Genomic DNA, 18,923 nt, shown 5'->3' with positions numbered 1-18,923 from the left:
GCCTTCGTGCCTGGCCTTGAAGGAAGTGTCTTCTTGGCTGCTGTGGGGATTTCGCTCCCAACCCTGTTGGTCCCCTCAGGAGACAGACCAGATAAACTCAGCAGATGCAGGGCCAGTACAATGTCCCCCAGCCTGAAACGGTCCCCTCTTTCTAATAGGAGTGAAACGCTCAAAGGAAAAATTGTTCCTCCAGGTTCCTGCGCCCCCAGCAGTGATTCAGAGATCTTCCCATCAGTCACCAGGTGTGTGGGTTTGCCCTGTGTCCAGGTGCAGGAGTTCACTAGACCTGGCAGTCAAAGGCTTGGGAATGTTCTTGGACATCTCATTGCTACTGTGTGGAGTATTCCCTGCTCGTTCTGTGGGGGCACTGGGGAGTTATTTTGTTATCCCTCACACTCCCACCCCTCAGCAAACCTTGGATTCCTCTTGGTGGCTATAGAGAGTTGATGCTTCTGTGAGAAGGAGGTGGGTGCTGAGCCATGGGGTGAGGTCTGTTCCAGGTGACTGCAGAGCATGTCACCAAGACTGGGGAGTCCAGGCTGGGGGGCTTTTCAACTGCCTCATGCCTGGGTGCTGGCGGCCAATGGAGAAGCGCGAGCTTTCCTGACTTTGGGGCGAAATTGCCTGATCTTCTGTGTACAGGGTCTTCTCTCCTCTCATGTTGTTGTTCTTTGTGCCTCTGCAAGGGGTCACCTCTGAAAGGGGTCAAGCCTTGGACATGAAAAAGGCCAGTGAAGAAAGCCTGGGCACTTGGGCCACAGATGGGGCACAGGCACCTCACCCAAATTATCGCTTGCTGAGTTCCCAGTGCCCTACAGGACTTTAGACATTGCCATCTGAGTTCTGTTCCGGCCTCTGGAGTCCCTGTGAGATGTGTTTCAAAGCAGATTGACCCTGGATTCTTCAAAAAGCTGCCTAAAATCAGGAAAGTGAATTAACTCTGACAATGCAGGACATAAATCTCGGCCCAAATCTAGAATGACATCCCTGGACCACCCCTAAGAATATGAGCAGAGGTTGAGGGGGCCCTTCCCTGCTCAGGGATGCCCATTTATCTGCAATCTCCATGATCGCGGTTTGAACACAGGGTAACTCTCCAATTGTCTCACCTCTTTTCTAGTTGATCAGAGAGGGAGAGAATTGACCTGGCCCCCTCCTCACCTGCTTGGCTTCTTGGGTGAGGCTAAAGGTAAGCAGAATTTCTTGGCCATTTCCCTCTTCAAGGTTGTCCAGGTCTGTATAAGGTTCATGGTCTGGGCAGGAAAGGTCAGAGGAGGCTTGTCCTCTGTATCTCTGCAGAGTGTCTCTTCCACCATGAGTCCAGACTCCTCGAAGGGAAGGGGCCACTAGGGCAATAACATTTTTTCCCTTATCTTAAAGGTTTCATTTATTTATTTTCATCCATGTGTTCTCAGATACGTCCAACTACAAAATTTCAATCCAGCTATCCTTCCCACCACCCTACCCTCATTTGGGAACAGACTAATTTTACATCCACATTTTTTAAACAAGTGTACAAATTTATAGATTTTAGCATGAGGAATGAGGATTAAGGGAAAGAGTTACATAAGAGATGCCTTTCAGAAAGTGTTAAGAATCGGGAGGCATGGACGTTTTCCTGTGCTCCCTTTTGTTTTGTTTTTCTTCCTCTGGTCAGGTACACAATAGTCCGTAATTTGTCAAATACGATTGGTCTAACTCTCTGGACTGGCAAGAAGGACCGCTTCCATCCAGGCACGCCATCTCACAATGTGGTTGTTCACATCTACACTGTTCCCTTGGTTCTGCTCCCTTCACTCAGCATCAGATCCCATAACTCATTCCATGCTTCCCTAGAGTCCAACCAGAGATGGTTTCTAACAGAACAATAATATTCCATAGTATTCATCGACCATAACTTGTTTAGCCATTCCCCAGTGGATGGGCATCCAGGGCAGAGACTTAGAATCTTTCCAGATCATGCGTCCCCTTCCACTGGGTGCTCTTTGTCCTAGGGCCCATCCATACTGGCTTTCTGGAGGGGAAGAAGCTGGAGAAGAAAAAGAGGCCGCCAGGCTATATGACCTCCTGGATAAGGCCCAATTTGGAGCCACTAAACTGGAAGTAAGAGACCAGGGAGACCCGAACCTGCCCCCCAGCACACCCACATTGTCTCCTCTCCTGCCGACTCTTGCCATCGGGAAGGAGCAGGGTGCCCTGGAGGGTCCCCCAGGACCCCATCCTGCCCCCTCCTCCCACATCTGACCTTATCCTAACCTGGAAAAATGCACCCAGGCTGTAATGTTGGCCCTCAATTATCACTAGGTGTCTCTGAGGAGAAAAGGGAGCATTAGGGAGATGGGGAGTGTTGTGGGGCTTTGCAGCCGGAAGAAACCAGCTAGGGGCGTTTTCCCTGTCCAGGGCTCGCCTGATCTCAGCATTTCCGTGATCTCAGTTTTACTGCAGCACGAGTGGAATGATGGCATTTTCTCAGCCACTACTCTACAAGGTGAGCATTGGGGGAAGCCTTTCTCCTGGACTCTTCCTCACTTAATTGGCTAGCAGGCTGGAGTCTAATTAGAGCAGAAATTTCCTCTTCAGGCCTCCCCAAGTCTCTGTGATCTAAAGTCATTTCATTCACCTCTTTTCTGGAGGTTGAGGAGGGTAGGACCTATTTCAACATGTAGCTGTTAGCAGGTGTCAGAGCCACATAACTAACACACCTAACCTGTCATTGGATATTAGATCCAATTCAACTAAAACTTCTTTTTCTATTTAGCTTAGTAACTATAAAGATCCAGGGCATTAAAGGAAAATTCCTTTACAGATAGAAGTATTGAACTTCACTGTCCAGGCAGAGGTCACATGGCTAAGTGAAATGTCTCAGGCCACATTTATTCTTCCATGTGAGATATTTTCCAAATGTCATTTTTGGGAACTCAGGTCAAAGGAGTCCAACCTCAGCCATACTGAGGAGACGGCCCTTCGGCTGCCCATCCCACTCACCTCATATTTTTGCTTCCTTGGCTGCAAGAACATGACATTTACCCATTCGCATTTCCTTTTGCTGACCTTCCTGGTATCTGATATAAAATGTAAATTGGGGGGCAGCTAGGCAGCACAGTGGATAAAGCACCAGACCTGATGTTAGGAGTACCTAGGTTCAAATCCAGTGTGAGCTGTGTATTCTTGGGCAAGCCACTTATCCCCATTTGCCTTGCAAAAAAAAAAACCTAAAAAAAAAGCTAAATTGATCTAATAAACTTGTTTTACCTAATTAGATCTCCAGGTGAATCCACTTCACAATTTAAAGGGGGGGTCATAATCAATGAGCTCCCTTCCTCACACATGTATCACAGATGTGTAATCTGCATGTCCCTGTTATGAGAATACGTTAAATAGGGTTAATTTCTAAACATTCAAAAGTCAGCCAAGTTCTCTGTGTATCTGGAGTATTCCTTGAGTGATTTGAGTTGTAAAGGCTGGCCATTGTCTGACCTGATTCCCACAGTAGGTCAAATCGGGGAGGGGCTCATTTAGAATTTTTATACTACTTCCATGGCTATTTCATTAATTTACACCCATTCTGAAAATGTGAGAACTTAAACCAAGAGATGCTCAGAAGCTGCAGCCATTTTCCCTGTCTCTCTTTCTCTCTCTCTCTCTCTCTCTCTCTCTCTCTCTCTCTCTCTCTCTCATATTTGAGATAAGAATTTTAATGCCAGATCCCCACCCACCCCCTACTACCCTCCTCTCCCCTTTTTATTCAGGGAAGGTATCTTCTGAGGGGGAGTAGGCTGGTTCAGGCAAGAGGGGAGACAACAAAATTTTTCCATCTAGGAATATGCATTCCCTTCCCTGCTCTTGTATTCCCCCTTTTGATCTATTGAAGGAATCTTCCAAGGGGGAACAGATGGGACCTGGTGACAGGGGTGAGGGGATGGGGTCTGGGACTTCAGGTTCTGACATTTCTAAATTTAACAAACCAGTATCAAGTGTAACACATGAAAAACTATATTTCACAGAATAATCATAATCTTTCCATTATTACATTTAAACCTGGACATACAGTTCTAGAGCAAGGTCCAAGACATCATTTAAAATTTCAGGGAGCCCCGAGGGTCATGACCTTTGGTAATTTCCCTCATTAGCAATCATTCATTCCAGCTTTGACATCAATACAGTAGAATAGTTGACATTTCCAAAAGCAGATCTGATGTTTGACAACACCCTTCAAACTTACTTACTGAGAAGTCATCTAATTAGGGTTACAGAATTTTTAATTTCCTCATCATTTTCCATAGACCCTCACATTTATTCAATATCACTGGAAAGGGTATCTGGCAGTTAAGAGATGCTGTAAAAATTAAATTCTTAAGGTACATGAAAAATAAGATTTTCGTGCTGACATCTCATTCTCTTAAAGCAACAGAAAACAACAGGTAATCTGAAAGTTGACCTTATCCTGAAGTATCTTTTACACACAAACCTCTCTGAAGTTTGCTTCATAAGCTTATTTTATCTCTTCTTACAAAAGCACTTACATTTTCAGAGAAAATAAGATCCGCTATCAATGTTAGTTTTATACAATAATTTGAAAAGCCCAATGTACACTTCTTACTCAAGACAGTGTTAGTTACTTTTATAATTTCCTCTTTATTAACATATAATAAACTACACTGAAGTCACAAATCAATATTCCCTTTCATAAACATGAAGTGAAAATCAAAGACTTTCACAAATTTTCTGTGCCAAAAGGACCTTGAGAACTATAACCCATTGGCAAGGTATTCTCTAGGTTTTCTCCTCCTAACAAATCTTTACAAATGTGATTGATGAAACTTCAAGTCATTCATAATTTGTTATTACAAAACTATTTTAAAGTCTCAAAAAGTAGAGCTTAAATTGCTCTTATACAATGTTTACTAATTATACACGGCATATTTTAATTGCATGTATGTTTTCTTTACTCCCTAAAACTTTATAATATGAAGAATTCTTTGCTTTTCTTTTAATTTTGTTTTTAGATTTTTCAAGGTAATGGGGTTAGGTGGCTTTCTCAAGGTTTCATAGCTAGGTAATTATTAAGTGTCTGAGGTCAGATTGGAACCCAAGTACTCCTGACTCCAAGGCCGGCGCGCTATCCATTGCACCACCTAGCCACCTCTATACACAGAATTCTTAAGACCAATTGTTGCTAAAAAAATTCCCTTCTTATGACTACAAGATTTGTTTCATCCTTCTCTTACATTACAAAAGTCATATTGAAATTAGCCTTAAATTATTTTCCTTTTCAAAAACCTAAAGAGTTTGCAAAGTCTTTTTTTATCTTGATCAGTGCAATTCTAATTTCTCAATGCTCTCACCTATAAGAGCTTTCTAGCCTCACTGACCACCAATATTCAATATTAGAACATTCTATATTCTGGGAATTGGAGCTTCCACATAATTTGAGGTGTCAAGGTAATATGGACTAAATGTTTACCTTTTCTATTTATCATTACTCACTCACTCCAGATTTTTTCCAAAGATATGCAGTAGGTCCTAGTCTGTGTTACATATTACCTTCCCCTTCTCCTTGGGGTGAGTTGCCTTCTTTACCATAAGTCCACCAGAGGTTGTGGAGACAAAATAAGGAGGCCAGCCCGAAGAAGAGGACACAGGCCCTCCTTGGCACCAGGCCCTGCATTATGCTTGCTGCCTGCTTCCCCTTGGGGTCTCTCTGATATGGAACTCATGTATGCTGTCATTATGGAGGGTAAGAGCCTGGGAGTGACTGAGGAGCCCTCAGCAGGGTGTCCTAACCTGTCCCTCAAGTTGTTCCACTCTTCCCAGGTTGGACAGTATCATGGCCTGGGGAAAATGGACACCAGGCTTTGATGTGGACCCTCAGTTATCAGTAGGTGCCTCTGGAAAGAAAATGCAGAATTTGGGAGGAGTGGGCATTGTGGGACTTTGCAGCTGGAAGAAAGTGTAGTTTATCCTCCATGTTCTTAATGAGGGGACCTTGAGAGTCATTAGAGGGTGAGGAGGACATCAGGACAGTCATACATTGTCTTCTCAGACACAGTCCTTGTAGCATGGGTTGGGAGCAGCCTGGGTGCCTGGCCGTGAAGGATGGGTCTTCTTGGCTGTTGTGGGGATTTCACTCCCAGCCATGTTGGTCCCCTCAGGAGACAGACCAGAGAAAGACAGGAGATGCAGGGCCAGGACCGTGTCCCCCAGCCTGAAACGGTCCCCTCTTTCTGCTAGGACTGAAACCCTCAAAGGAAAAATTGTTCCTTCAGATTAGGTTCCTGAGCCCCCAGCAGTGATTCAGAGTTCTTCCCATCAGTCACCAGGTGTGTGGGTTTGTCCTGTGGCCAGGTACAGGTGTGCTTAGATCTGGCAGTTAAAAGCCTGGGAATATCATTGGACATCTCTTCCCTACTGTGTGGACTGTTCCCTGCTCCTTCGGTGGGGGCACTGGGGAGTTATTTTCTTATCCCTCACTCTCCCACCCCTCAGCAAACCTTGGATTCCTCTTGGTGGCTATAGAGAGTTGATGCTTCTGTGAGAAGGAGGTGGGTGCTTAGCCATGGGGTGAGGTCTGCTCCAGGTGACTGCAGAGCATGTCACCAAGACTGGGGAGTCCAGGCTGGGGGGCCTTTTCAACTGCCTCATGACTGGGTTCTGCTGGCCCCATGGAGAAGCACGAGCTTTCCTGACTTTGGGGAGAAATTGCCCAACCTGCTGGGTACAGGGCCTTCTCTCCTCTCATGTTGTTGTTCTTTGTGCCTCTGCAAGGGGTCATCTCTGAAAGGGGCCAAGCCTTGGACATGAAAAAAGACCAGTGAAGAAAGCCTGGGTGCTTGGGCCACAGGTGGGGCACAGGCACCTCACCCAAGATATCAGGTGCTGAGTGCCCAATGCCCTACAGGACTTTAGACATTGCCATCTGAGTTCTGTTCCGGCCTCTGGAGTCCCTGTGAGATGTGTTTCAAAGCAGATTGACCCTGGATTCTTCGAAAATCTCCCTAAAATCAGAAACGTGAATTAACTCTGAAAATCCAGGACATGAATCTCGGCCCAAATCTAGAATGACATCCCTGGACCAGCCCAAAGAACATGAGCAGATGTTGAGGGGGCCCTTCCCTGCTCAGGGATGCCCATTTTTCTGCAATCTCCATTATAGCAGTTTGAACACAGGGTAACTCTCCAATTGTCTCACCTCTTTTCTAGTTGATCTGAGAGGGAGAGCATTGACCTGGCCCCCTCCTCACCTGCTTGGCTTCTTGGGTGAGGATAAAGGCAAGCAGAATTTCTTGGCCATTTCCCTCTTCAAGGCTGCCCAGGTCTGTATAAGATGCATGGTCTGGGCAGGAAAGGTCAGAGGAGGCTTGTCCTCTGTATCTCTGCAGAGTGTCTCTTCCACCATGAGTTCAGACTCCCCCAAGGGAAGGGGCCACGTGGGCAATAACATTTTCCCCCCTTTTTTAAGGTTTCATTTATTTATTTTCATCCACGTGTTCTCAAATACGTCAAACTACAAAGTTTCGATGCACCCTTCCTTCCCATCACCCTCCCCTCATTTGGAAACAGACTCATTTTTCTTCCACATTTTTGAAACAAGTTTACAAATTTATAGTTTTTAACATGTGGAATGAGGATTAAGGGAAAGAGATACATAAGAGATGCCTTTCAGAAAGTGTTCATAATTGGGAAGCGTGGATTTTTTCCTGTGCTCTGTTTTGTTTTGTTTATCTTCCTCTGGTCGGGGACACAATAGTCCATAATTTGTCAAATACGATTGTCCTAGCTCTCTGGACTGGCAAGAGGGACTGCTTCCATTCAGGCAGACCATCTCACAATGTGCTTGTTCACGTCTATACTGTTCTCTTGGCTCTGCTCCCTTCACTCAACATCAGATCCCATAACTCATACTTTGCTTACCAAGAGTCCGACCATTGGTGGTTTCTTACAGAACAATAATATTCCATAGTATTCATGGTCCATAACTTGTTTAGCCATTCCCCAGAGGATGGGCATCCAGGGCAGAGACTTAGAATCTTTCCAGATCATGTTTCCCCTTCCATTGGGTGCTCTTTGTCCTAGGGCCCATCCATACTGGCTTTCTGGAGGGGAAAAGGCGGGAGAAGAATAAGAAGCCCCCATGCTATATGACCTCCTGGGTAAGGCCCAATTAGGAGCCACTAAACTGGAAGTGAGAGACCAGGGAGACCCTAACCTGCCCCCAAGGCACACCCACATTGTCTCCCCTTCTGCCGCCTCTTGCCAGCTGGAAGGAGCAGGGTGTCCTTGGAGGGTCCCCCAGGAAGTTACCCTCCTCCCACATCTGACAGTATCCTGACCTGGGAAAATGCACCCAGGCTGTAATGTTGGCCCTCAATTATCAGTAGGTGTCTCTGAGGAGAAAAGGGAGCATTAGGGAGATGCGGGATGTTGTGGGGCTTTGCAGCTAGAAGAAAGCAGCTAGGGGCTCTTTCCCTGTCTGGGGTTCCCCTGATCTCAGCTATTTCCATTATCTCAGTTTTACTGCAGCATGAGTGGAATGATGGCATTTTCTCAGCCACTACTCTACAAGGTGAGCATTGGGGGAACCCTTTCTCCTGGACTCCTCCTCACTTAATTGGCTTGCAGGATGGAGTCTAATTAGAGCAGAAATTTCCTCTTCAGGCCTCCCCAAGTCTCTCTGATGTATGAGATCTCTGAAAGACAAATTTATAAAGTCATTTCATTCACCTCTTTTCTGGAGGTTGAGGAGAGCAGGACCCCTCTATATTTTATTAGGTCATCGTGTGAGGTGTATTCCAGGCATATGAACGCATCTGCTTGGGAAATTCAAACATGAAAGGGACATCACAATAAGTGCAGTCATGATTTCCCATGGTTCTTGGAAACATTTTACACCTCTCTTTTGTTTTCACAGTTTTTTTTTTGCAAGGCAATGCAGTTATGTGACTTGCCCAAGGTCTCAAAGCTAGGCAATTATTAAGTGTCTGAGGCTGATTCCTGCTTCCAAGGCCCATGCACTAACCACTGTGTCACCCATCTGCCCCTCATTAACTTTTTTAATTCACTGCTCTGACAGATTTAAACCACTGCACCTAAGTTAAATGATCAAATTAATTAATCAAATTAATCAGCAGACATTTCACAAGGAATCATTAAATGTCTTACTCCCTGGGGCTGTGAAGAAAAAACAATCAGTGCTCGTAAGAACCTTACACTTTAAGGGAGGAAACAGCATATATGAATGAATGAATGAATATAATTGAATGCTTATAAAGAAGTACCTACAAATGAAGTTAGGTGTCACAGTGGATAGTACAGATGTACCCAGAAGCAGAATCACTGAGGTCCAATTCAGCCTCAGATACAAGCTACACATTTGACATTGACACTTTACCGTGATTGCCCGACATCCAGGGTGACTTCCACTCATCCAGGTTCTTATCTGACCACTGGCCCTAAATGGCTCTGGAGGAGAAAGTGAGGAAGTGAGGCTGGGGATTAAGCCAGCCCCGCTCTCCAATCCAATTCATGTGTTTGCCATAACATTACCTCCTTGATGTGTGGCCCCTTTGAGAACAAGGGGCAAAACATCACCAACATTTAAGAATGCAGGAGGCTCACTAAGTTCACTTCTGGATATGAATGGAGATTTTGCCTTTCAGCCAGAGACACAAGGAACCTCACAAATTGTCCTGCCTTCCATTTTCAATGTTCTCAAGGCCCCTGAGTTCTAGTCACTTAGAACACTTCTAGACATGTGTGATATAAACAGACTTAAATATAACATTTTTAAAAAAGTAAAGAGCAAAAGGAAGCAATTGTTTTTCTTTCTGAAAAATACATTTGCAAATGGATCTGTACTCTCCCAGATTCGGGCAGCCCTTTCCACTATGCAGGTCTCACCCCACCTTAGGCTATTAAAGATTTAGCATTCACTAAGGTTTTTTGACACATACTGAGCAGAAGAAGCCAAATGAGAGAGTTCTTATTTCTTCCCATTTACCCATTTTTGTAAGGTGAAAGAAGCCAGCCACCCCTGACCCCATCCCCATATACCAAATGTGGAACTTTCCATAATTCTCTCATGGAATCAGGTGAACTGCCCTTTGAAGTCTCTCCCATTTACATGTGTGCGGTTATGGCATGTTACCCCACCCATAGACATGCATAGTTGTGCACGCATCATGCAAACACACATGGCCACGCCTGCACACGGAGACATGAATGCTGCTGCACATGTTGGGGAGAGGAGTCCTCGGTCCTGCAGACATTTCCAGGGTTGCAATTCATGACCTGGGACGTAGACATGCTCAAGGTCACACAGCAAGGCAGTTATGAACTGTCTGAGTCTGAATTTGAACTGGGCCAGATTTCAGGGCCACTGCTCTATCCTCTCCACCACTTAGCTGATCCCTCAGTGTAAAGTTTAAGAGGAAATGGATGAAGAAGAGAGCAGCAATATAGTGTAATCAAAAGAATGTTGGAATTAGAGGTAGGAGAGACTATGATTCAAATTTTACTCTTAACAGTTATTAGCAATACGACTATGGACAAATCATTGAACCTTTCTGATCCTTGGCTTTGTCATCTGTAAAATGGTTTTATTAATACCTTATAGTGTCTCTCACCAAGAGTAATTGTGAGGAAGCAATGAAATATATTGGAGCTTTGGGCATGCACAGATCTCTTAAGATGGGTGCACTAATGCCAGCAATGGCAAGATTGTGCTTTGGAAAGAAGGCATTCAATGATCCCCTGCCATGGGGCTACGTAGAAGTAGCTTCTTTTCACAGGTTCCAGAGCTCGCCAAAATCTTCGTCGCAAAAGTCATCAGAAGGGTAGGTATATTTTTTCTCTTTCAAGTTGCTTCCAAGGGTGAAGCTCCCATTTACCCACATCGTGGGGACCTCTTTCCTTTAGGCTCCATGGCCCTAGTGCTGAACCCAAGGAGCAAGATGGAGATCAGAATTTGATAAGTCTGGAGACCATTAATTTCCCGGGGACTCCCTGAGGATGAGGAGTATCCAAATCAGAGAGTAGATGAGTGTTCAGGGAATAGGGTTTGTATAGTGTTATTTAGGGGCGGGGGGAATACTGAGAGCAGACAGGTTAGGGAAGCAAAGATTTTCTTATCATATGTTAATATAGGGTTCTGTATATACAGAAAGTGTCAGGGTCTTTTTTTGAATATATTTCACATATTCAAGGTTTTCCCATAAGTTGAAGAATTTACAATTTTATTGTTCCAGCTCACCCGGGGAAGGGGGAGGCTGTCCTGGGATTTAACAGATACAGAAAGATAATTAGGCTGATGAGGGTGCTTTGTGAATGTTCAAACAAGTTTATGGTATATCCTGGACCCCCCAGGTCAAGCACTTGGGTCTTACTGATTATTTTTAGACCCAAAGATACCTGGCCAAATTTGTATTTCCTTAGAATTTCTCAAGGCCCAGAAGATGTTGGGGTTGCGTATCTATACCTGAATTTCACAAACATTGATATTGTACTTCATTCCCCACTTTTTAAAAAATAACTCAAACCCTTGAGTTATCATCTTCATAAGTTGGACATGCATTAACTACAAGCATCTTTACAAAGGATCCAGGTATCACCATGACATCTTAATTGATGTACCTGGACAAGTTGTACAGACCAGCTAAATCAGAGAAAAGACTCTCCTTACAGAGGATATTCACATAGCACTGCATATAAACATACCACCCAAAAGTTTCCCTCCATTTCTTTCAATGGAGAAAATCTGCATCCTGTCTCTCCTCCTTTTCAGAAGGAGAAGGGAATAAGTTAGGGTTGTCATACTTACAGAATCAAGGGGAGGGTTACAAAAACAGATCCTTTCACTATACAATGTATACATAGGTGAGGAATGGTATAGATGAACTGGTCCAGTGTCTCTCCTTTCTTCTGTTCTCGCCTGGACACCTCCGATGTCCTTCTGCTTCTTATGAATTTGTTCCAAAAAGTCCTCTCCAGCTAAGGTGAGTAGCTGAGACTTTGCCTTCTCATAAATAATCTGCTTAATATTTTATTCAGATCAAAACACATATTTTCTTCACAAGACAATGAGATTCTGGAGCTTCTTGCAATTTACATTTTGCCTTATTGCCATATTGATGCACATATTTCGCTGTAATACAGTAAGCTTTCATTAGTGTTTTACTATAGGAGCAAACTCCCAATGAGTATTGTCATACTGGCTTAAGCTTGCAACATACATTCAACAATCATCTTAGTTCAGAGTATTCAGCATATGGTTTAAAAATAAAACAATCTTAGCCTTTGCTCTTATTACAATAATGGCTCAAACATCCTTAACAAAAACGAAATTTTTCACAATATTCCCAAACATGCCATTGATTTTCCTTCTCCTGATGTACTTATCTGAGTCACGTTCCTTTCCTTAAGCTAGGCCTTAAAATTCTAATTATCCAAAAATTTCCCATTTGTCTCATCTAAATAACCCTTCTAAAAATTAAAGGAACTTAATTCCTATTTCAACATGTAGCTGTTAGCAGGTTTCAGAGCCACACACCTGAAACACCTGTCCTATCTCTGGATAATAGATCCAATTCACCCAAAACTTCTTTTTCTATTTAGCTTAGTAACTATACAGATCCAGGACATCAAAGAAAAATTACTTTATAGATAGAAGTATTGAACTTCAGTGTCCAGGCAGAGGTCATAGGAGTAAGTGAAAAGTCTCAGGCCACATTTATTCTTCCATGTGAGATATTATCCAAATGTCATTTTGGGGAAATCAAGTCAAAGTGGTCCAACCTCAGCCATACTGAGCAGACGGACCTTTGTCTTCCCATCCCACTCACCTCATATTTTGGCTTCCTTGGCTGCAAGAACATGACATTTACCCATTAGCATTTCCTTTTGCTGACCTTCCTGGTATCTGATATAAAAAGTAAATTGGGAACAGCTAGGTGGCCCAGTGGATAAAGCAAAGGCCCTGAAGTCAGGAGTACCTGGGTTGAAATCCGGGTTCAGACCTTAAAAATTGCCTAGCTGTGTAACCTTGGGCAAGCCACTTAAGCCCATTTGCCTTGCAAAAACAAACCTAAAACAAAACCATAAATTGAGATAATTGTTTTACCTAATTAGTTCTCCAGGTGAATCCACGTCACAATTTAAAGGGGGGGTCATAATCAATCAGCTCCCTTCCTCACACATGTATCACATATGGGTAATCTGCACGTCCCTGTTATCAGAATACTTTAAATAGGGTTAATTTCTAAACATTCAAAAGGCGGTCAAGTTCTCTGAGTATCTGGAATATTCCTTGAGTGATTTGAGTTGTAAAGGGAGGCCATTGTCTGACCTGATTCCTAGCAGGTCAAATCAGGGAGGGGCTCATTTAGAATTTTTAAACTACTTCCAAGGCTGTTTCATTAATTTCTACCCATTCTGAAAATGTGTCAACAAAAACCAAGACATTCTCAGAACCTGCTGCAGTCATTTTTACTGTCTCTCTCTCTCTCTCTCTCTCTCTCTCTCTCTCTGTCTCTCTCTCTCTCTCTCTCTCTCTCTCTCTCTCTCTCTCTATATATATATATATATATAATATATATGTATATATATATATATATATATATATATATATATTGTTTTTCAGATAAGAATTTTAATACCAGATCCCCACCCACTGCCTGCTAGCCTCTTCTCCCCTTTTTATTCAGGGAAGGTATCTTCTGAGGGGGAGTAGGCTGGTTAAGGCAAGAGGGGAGACAATAGTATTTTTCCATCTAGGAATGTGGATTCCCTTCCTTGCTCTTTTATTCCCCCTTTGGATCTAGAGAAGGAATGTTCCAAGGGGGATACAGATGGGACCTGGTGACAGGGGTGAGGGGATGGGGTTTGGGACTTCAGATTCTCACATCTCTAAATTTAACAAACCAGTATTAAGTGTAACACATGAAAAACTATATTTCACAGAATAATCTTTCCATTATTACATTTAATCCTCGACCTACAGATCTAGAGCAAGTTCCAAGAAATCATTTAAAATTTCAGGGAGCCCAGAGGGTCATGAACTTTGGTTATTTCCCTCATTAGTAATCATTCATTCCAGCTTTGAAATCATTACAGTAGAAGAGCTGACATTTCCAAAAGGAGATCACATGTTTGACAACACCCTTCAAACTTACATACTGATAAGTCATCTAATTACGGTTACAGAATTTTTAATTTCCTCATCATTTCCCAAAGCATTCCACATTTATTAAATATCACTGGAAAGGGTATCTGGAAGTTAAGACATGCTGTAAACATTAAATTCTTAAGGTACATGAAACATAAGGTTTTCGTGCTGACATCTCATTCTCTTAAAGCAACAAAAAACAACAGGTAATCTGAAAGTTGACCTTATCCTGAAGTATCTTTTACACGCAAACCTCTCTGAAGTTTGCTTCATAAGCTTATTTTATCTCTTCTTCCAAAAGCACTTCTATTTTCAGAGAAAATAAGGTCCTCTATCAATGTTAGTTTTACACAATAATTTGAAAAGCCCAATGTACACTTCTTACCCAAGACAGTGTTAGTTACTTTTATAATTTCATCTTTTTAACAGATAATAAACTACAATGAAGTCACAAATCAATATTCCCTTTCATAAACATGAAGTGAAAATCAAAGCCTTTCACAAATTTTCTGTGCCAAAAAGACCTTGAGAACTATAACCTATTGGGAAGGTATTCTCTAGGTTTTTTCCTCTTAACAAATCTTTACAAATGTGATAGATGAAACTTCAAGTCATTCATAATTTGTTATTACAAAACTATTTTAAAGTCTCAAAAAGTATAGCTAAAATTGCTCTTATACAAAGTTTACTAATTGTACATGGCATATTTTAATTGCATGTATGTTTTCTTACTCCCTAAAACTTTAAAATACAAAGAATTCTTTAATATTCTTCTAATTTTGTTTTTAAATTTTTCAAGGCAATGGGGTTAGGTGGCTTTCCCAAGGCTTCATGGCTAGGTAATTATTAAGTGTCTGAGGTCAGATTGGAAGCCAAGTACTCCTGAATCCAAGGCCGGTGCACTATCCACTGCACCATCTAGCCACCTCTATACACAGAATTCTTATGACCTATTGTTGCTAAAAAAATTCCCTTCTTATGACTATAAGAATTTCTTCATAATTCTCTTACATTGCAAAAGTCATATTCAAATTAGCCTTAAATCATTTTTCTTTGCAAAAGCCTAAAGAGTTTGCAAAGTCTTTTTTTATCTTGATCAGTGCAATTCTAATTTCTCAATGCTCTCACCTATAAGAGCTTTCTAGCCTCACTGACCACCCATACTTAATAATAGAACATTCTATATTCTGGGAATTAGAGCTTCCGCATAATTTGAGATATCAAGGTAATATGGACTAAATCTCTACCTTTTCTATTTATCATTACTCACTCCAGATTTTTCCAAAGACATGCAGTACATCCCAGTCAGTGTAACATATTACCCTCCCCTTGTCTCTGGGGTGAGTTGCCTTCTTTATCATAAGTCCACCAGAGGTTGTGGAGACAAAATAAGGAGGCCAGCCCGAAGAAGAGGACACAGGCCCTCCTTGGCACCAGGCCCTGCATTATGCTTGCTGCCTGCTTCCCCTTGGGGTCTCTCTGATATGGAACTCATGTATGCTGTCATTATGGAGGGTAAGAGGCTGGGAGTGACTGAGGAGCCCTCAGCAGGGTGTCCTAGGCTGTCCCTCAATTTGTTCCACTCCTGCCATGTTGGACCTTATCATGGCCTGGGGAAAATGGACAACAGGCTTTGATGTGGACCCTCAGTTATCAGTAGGTTTCTCTGGAATGAAAACCCAGAATTTGGGAGGAGGGGGCATTGTGAGACTTTGCAGCTGGAGGAAAGTCAAGTTTACCCTCCATGTCCTTAATGAGGGGACTGTGAGAGTCATTAGAGGGTCAGGAGGATAACAGGACAGTCATTCATTGTCTTCTCCGACACCCTCCTTGTAGCATGGGTTTGGAGGAGCCAGGGTGCCTGGCCTTGAAGGATGAGTCTTCTTGGCTGCTGTGGGGATTTCGCTCTCAACCCTGTTGGTCCCCTCAGGAGACAGACCAGAGATAGGCAGGAGATGCAGGGGCAGGACCATGTCCTCCAGGCTGAAACGATCCCCTCTTTCCGCTAGGAGGGAATCCCTCAAAGTAAAAATTGTTCCTTCAGCTTCCTGAGCCCCCAGCAGTGATTCAGAGTTCTTCCCATCAGTCACCAGGTGTGTGGGTTTGCCCTGTGTCCAGGTGCAGGTGTTCACTAGACCTAGCAGTCAAAGGCCTGGGAATGTCATTGGACATCTCATTGCTAATGTGTGGACTGTTCCCTACTGCTGTGGGGGCATGGGGCAGTTATTTTCTTATCCCTCACACTCCCACCCCTCAGCAAACCTTGGATTCCTCTTGGTGGTTATAGAGAGTTGATGCTTCTGTGAGAAGGAGGTGGGTGCTGAGCCATGGGGTGAGGTCTGCTCCAGGTGAATGCAGAGCATGTCACCAAGACTGGGGAGTCCAGGCTGGGGGGCTTTTCAACTGCCTCATGACTGGGTTCTGCTGGCCCCATGGAGAAGCACGAGCTTTCCTGACTTTGGGGAGAAATTGCCCGACCTGCTGGGTACAGGGGCTTCTCTCCTCTCATGTTGTTGTTCTTTGTGTCTCTGCAAGGGGTCATCTCTGAAAGGGGCCAAGCCTTGGACATGAAAAAGACCAGTGAAGAAAGCCTGGGCCCTTGGGCCACAGGTGGGGCAGAGGCACCTCACACAAGATTTCAGGTGCTGAGTGCACAATGCCCTACAGGACTTTAGACATTGCCATCTGAGTTCTGTTCCGGCCTCTGGAGTCCCTGTGATATGTGTTTCAAAGCAGATTGTCCCTGGATTCTTTGAAAATCTCCCTAAAATCAGAAATGTGAATTAACTCTGACAATTCAGGATATGAATCTCGGCCCAAATCCAGAATGACATCCCTGGACCACCCCTAAGAACATGAGCAGACATTGAGGGGGTCCTTCCCTGCTCAGGGATGCCCATTTATCTGCAATCTCCATGATCGCAGTTTGAACACAGGGTAACTCTCAATTTGTCTCACCTCTTTTCTAGTTGATCTGAGAGGGAGAGCATTGACCTGGCCCCCTCCTCACCTGCTTGGCTTCTTGGGTGAGGATAAAGGCAAGCAGAATTTCTTGGCCATTTCCCTCTTCAAGGCTGCCCAGGTCTGTATAAGGTGCATGGTCTGGACAGGAAAGGTCAGAGGAGGCTTGATCTCTGTATCTCTGCAGAGTGTCTCTTCCACCATGAGTTCAGACTCCCCCAAGGGAAGGGGCTACCTGGGTAGTAACATTTTTTCCCTTTTTTAAGGTTTCATTTATTTATTTTCATCCATGTGTTCTCAAATATGTCGAACTACAAAGTTTCGATCCACCCTTCCTTCCCACCACCCTCCCCTCATTTGGGAAGAGACTCATTTTACATCCACATTTGTTAAACAGGTTTAAAACTTTATAGTTTTTGGCATGAGGAATGAGGATTAAGGGAAAGAGATACATAAGAGATGCTTTTCAGAAAGTGTTCAGAATCGGGATGCGTGGATTTGTTCCTGTGCTCTGTTTTGTTTTGTTTATCTTCCTCTGGTCGGGGACACAATAGTCCGTAATTTGTCAAATACGATTGTCCTAGCTCTCTGGACTGGCAAGAGGGACCACTTCCATTCAGGCAGACCATCTCACAATGTGCTTGTTCACGTCTATACTGTTCTCTTGGCTCTGCTCCCTTCACTCAGCATCAGATCCCATAACTCATTCTTTGCTTACCAAGAGTCCGACCATTGGTGGTTTCTTACAGAACAGTAATATTCCATAGTATTCATGGACCATAATTTGTTTAGCCATTCCCCAAAGGATGGGCATCCAGGGCAGAGACTCAGAATATTTCCAGATCTTGTGTCCCCTTCCTTTGGGTGCTCATTGCCATGGGGAGGGTCCATACTGTCCTTCTGGAGGGGAAGAAGTTGGAGAAGACAAAGAAGCCCCCCGGCTACATGACCCCCTGGGTAAAGCCCAGTTAGCAGCCACCAAACTGGAAGTGAGAGACTAGGGAGACCCCAACCCACACACTAGCACACTCCCATTGTCTCCTCTCCAGCTTCCTCTTTCTGGCTGGAGGGAGCAGGGTATCCTGGAGGGTGCCCCAGGAAGTTCCCTTCCTCCCACATTTGACCATATTCTGACCTGGGGAAATGCACCCAGGCTGTAATTTTGTCCCTCGATTATCAGTAGGTGTCTCTGAGGAGAAAAGGGATCATTAGGGAGATGGGGGGTGTTTTGGGGCTTTGCAGCTGGAGGAAACCAGCTTGTCCTCGATGTCCTTAATGAGGTGACCAAGAGGGTGATCAGGGGATCAGGAGGAGAGAACTGTCACCCTTTGCCCTGAGGACCCCTCCTGAAGGTGTGAGTTGGGAGGGGAACGGGTGCCTGGACTTGTAGGAAGGGTCTTCTTGGATGCTGTGGGGGATTCACTCCCTTCCCTGTTGGTTTCCTCAGGAGACAAAGCAGAGAAATCCTGGAGATTCAGGGCCAGGGCCATGTCCCCCTGCCTGGAGTGGTCCCCTCTCCCCCAGATGTGAAGCCCTCAAAGGAAAAGTTGGTCCTTCAGTTTCATGAGTCCCCAGTAGTGACTCAGAGATCTTCCTATCATCCATCACTTGGGTGCTTCCTTCCCTCGGGCCAGGTGCAGGTGCTCCCTGGACCTGCCAGTAGAAGGCCCAGGCCTGCCCCCGACTTCTCTTCTTACTACTGTGGGGACACTTTCCTGCCTCTGAGCAGTTACTTTCTTCCCCCTTGTCCTCCCAACACCCACAGTGACAACCTAGATATGTTTGGTTGCCACAGAGTGTTGAT

The sequence above is a fragment of the Macrotis lagotis genome, chromosome X (assembly GCF_037893015.1).
Source record: "Macrotis lagotis isolate mMagLag1 chromosome X, bilby.v1.9.chrom.fasta, whole genome shotgun sequence".
Lineage (NCBI taxonomy): Eukaryota > Metazoa > Chordata > Mammalia > Peramelemorphia > Peramelidae > Macrotis > Macrotis lagotis.
Note: the sequence above shows the minus strand (reverse complement) of the source record.